We start from the raw sequence: 3505 nt of genomic DNA, 5'->3' as shown, positions 1-3505 counted from the left end.
TTGGGGGGATTTCTTTCCACTTGGATATTCATGGTGCATGCTCAGCACAAAGAGGCCTCTGATGCCCTCAGATGGCCTCCCTGCCCTGATTCCCGATTTCTGATGACTGCTTCATCCTAGCAGGGACTCTGTTCAGGCCCAGCCTGGCCATTTCCTGGTGTGTCCTGAGGAAGGCTCTGGTTCCTTGGCTCATGATGGAGTTCATGACTTGCTGTCCTGGGGAGAGGAGAGGCAGCCATGGCCCTATGGCTGCCTTCTGGAGAAGAGACTGGCCCTTCACCCATGGGGGCTTGCCTGGAGACTTCTCTGAGGACAGTGACCAGACCCCCCCCATTGTTCCTGGTTTTGCACTGGGTGGGGAAGGCAAGCAGAACAAGACTAACCGCCACCCCTTAAATGCTTGAATATGGCTCTCCTGCCCCCCCTGAACCTCCTCTGGGCTAAACAGACCCAATTTTGCCAGTCACATCCTGGGGTGGGGTGGGGCGGGGGATGGGCTGGCTCTGGGTCTCCAACATTCTACAGCTGCCTCCTCCCCTTCTAGCCTGATCTGTTCTCTAAGTGTGATTCCAAGCCTGGAGGCTGAGAGCTGAAGGAGGCCATACAGATTACCATTTTACGAGGAAGAAACAAGAAGCCAGCTCAGAGAGGGAACAGAAGGCACCCAGGGAGCAAGGCCCAGACAGAAATTGAACCTGAGTCTTCTACAGACCTGGAGTGGAGGGGAGCTAGCTGGGCTATGGAAAATGGACAGGGAGGGCTTCAGTGGGGACTAGCCCTGCCTGCCCGTGCCCGGGAAGCTGTCACTGGGAGCTCCAACCCCTCTCATGCACTGAGTTGAGATTTTTGAAGGGACCCTCTGTATGAGGCATCAAGGAGGTGGAGAGAGTGGGGAGACCCAGGGAGACTTACCTGTTAGGGCTCCTGGATAAGCTGGGCTCACAGGAGGGTCCAAGGCAGAATAAGGATCAAAGAGTAAAAGGAAGTGGGGATGTTGGTCTTGGAGAAGAGAAGTCTAAGGGTGGGGGCCACATGACAGCTGCCTCTATATTGGGTCCTGCTCTAGAGGGCTGAACCAAAACCAGGAGCATGAGGTCAGCTTTAAGTAGAAATCACAGCCTTTTCTTCCCCACCCCCCACCCTCACCCCCTGTCCCAGATGGCTCCAGAGCCCGTCATAACCTTGAGCCTCCTGCCCCTGGTCACCATTGGTAGGACCACTCCATGGCTCCAAGCTGGAGAGGATGGAGTGCCAGCCCTGAGTGGATGTGGGTGGGGCTAAACAAGGACAAATTGCAGTGGGCCTTGAATGCCAAAGCCAGGCCAGGGAGCAGACTCAGCTTTGGAGTAGGGTGGTTATATGACCCAGAGTCAGTCCCTTTCCTTCCTCTGGCCTTCCTCAGTTTCCCCTTCTGTAAAATGCCACCTCCCACAAGCTATCTAGCCCTGGCCTCCCAGCTGAAGGCCAATAGGGGTGTACCCCAAACCTAGGCCAGTGAGGTGGCAGAAGACTTTGGGAAATAGAGGTGGGGAAGGAGAGCAGGGTGGGTCCTGTAGGAGAGGAGTCCTGCCCCTCTCCCTCATAGTTGCCCATACCTAGATTAGTGTCCACATGGGAAGAGGGGGGAGAGCCCCCGTCTGCTGCACGTGGCCAGGCGTGGCTGTGAGCCTCTGAGCGTGGGCTGCCTGTGGGAGAGGAGGGGACTGGGAGAAAAGGGGACCCACCTATGGGAAACTGAGGCCGATCGCATAGTGGTCCCCTGCCGTGGCCAGGGGTGGTTATCCCAACCCTGCTTGAAGGCCTCCAGTGACCAAGTGCGCTTCCTAGCACCCTGCAGCCAGTCGTTGGCCGTTCAGACCCTGGACAGCTCTCCTGGTCTGGACTGGGCTCACCAGAGAAATTGTGGCTGGGCATCCTGCAGGGGAAAGGAGAGAGAGGTCCTCGGAGGGGAAGCGCTGGAGATGGGCAGGAGGCAGGAGCTTCTCCTAGCTGGCCTCCCCTCCCTTCCTCTGGGCCATTCAAAGGGACCATCCCCAAGTGCCGCTCTGACCTCATCCCAAGTTTAGGGATTCCCTCACACTTCCAGGTCAAACATAAAAGCCTGCTTGGGTTCCCAGCCCCTTCAGTCTTCCTACACCTTCCTTCCCACCATGAGGCCCCCATCTCCAGACTCCTCACCTTGTACTGGGTGTGCCCTGTTCCTGCGATATCTCCCTCCTCACCTCTGCCTTTAGGCTCCTAGGCCTCTTTCGAGACTGCTCAAACCCCATTCTCTCTGCAGGAGACCTTTGGGTCCCCCTTAAGCTAGTGCCTTCCCTGTGAGGTCACCTCTCATTTACCCTCTATATAAGTGTCTGCATGTGGTAGCCTCCATTAGACTATGAGCTCCCTGAGGGCAGGGACCCTGTTTTGGCCTTTCTTTGTATCCCCAGCCCTTAGCTCAGTGACTGACACAAGTGCCCAATAAATGCTTGTAGACTGTCTGCCTGACCAAATCCAGGACCTGAAGATTTCAGGGAGCTGCTGAGCCAGCAGGGGCAGGGGAGTGTCCTCCCTCCCCCTATCCCCAGGCTTTGGTACATGGGGGAACTTGCCCAGCAACAGGGGCACCCAAGCCAAGGGGCCCTTCTGGTCTGGAACTCCAGGGAGAGGTCTGGCCCAGAGCTGACCCTCCTTAAGTCCAGAGGTGAGAGCCCAGGGCTGAGTGCTTGTGTGGGCAGGGAGCAGAGGGGAGAAAAGGACAGACAAAGCTCCATGCTGCCTGGGCTTCCCTGCCCCTCCCTCGTAGTCTCTGCTCGTGGGGTTCCCCAGCTTAGGTCACCAATGAATGGAGTCCCCCCGGTCTGTGCTGGTTCCCTAGCTGTGCCCTCCCACACGGAGAGATTCTGAAAGACTCTGGGAGCCAGTTCTGAAAAGGCCCAGGAAAAAGGTCTCTCACTCCCTTGGTAACTTAGGCCAGTTCTTTCCCATTGCTGGGCCTCAGTTTCCTTGTTAGTAAAATGAGGGCATTGGACTTTATGTCTAAGGTCATTCCAGCTCTGTCTCTGAGCTCACCAACCAACTATCATTTTAAGGATGGGGAAACTGAGGAAGGAGGCTCTGCACCCCCTGCCCCACCTCACTATCACCAAGGTCACACAGGGATTTAGGCCCTGGCTGGATAATAGTGACATTAACTGACCTTATTCAGTCAGTGTTAAGGTCCTTCCCAGCTCTGGCATGTGAAGTTTTGGGTTCTGGGTTCTGGCTGAGATCTTGAATGTTTGAGGTCCCTGCCTGGAGCCCTGACATTTAAGGTACAAAATTCTAGCTCTGACATTGTATGTTCTAGGTACTAGAAGGGCCCTATCTCAAGCTCTGAGTATGGCATTTGGTGCTTCTAGACCATATAGAGAGAAGGAAGAGGGAAAAGCAGAGTCTACCCCAGGGGGAGATGCCCATGCCTATGCCCATGCCCTGGGCTGAGCCTGACCCTTCTCAGCAGAGCTTCAGGGAAGCAAGGCTA

The sequence above is a fragment of the Phascolarctos cinereus genome, unplaced genomic scaffold (genome assembly GCF_003287225.1).
Source record: "Phascolarctos cinereus isolate Bilbo 61053 unplaced genomic scaffold, phaCin_HiC Scaffold_726;HRSCAF=1367, whole genome shotgun sequence".
Lineage (NCBI taxonomy): Eukaryota > Metazoa > Chordata > Mammalia > Diprotodontia > Phascolarctidae > Phascolarctos > Phascolarctos cinereus.
This window is presented reverse-complemented; position numbering follows the sequence as displayed.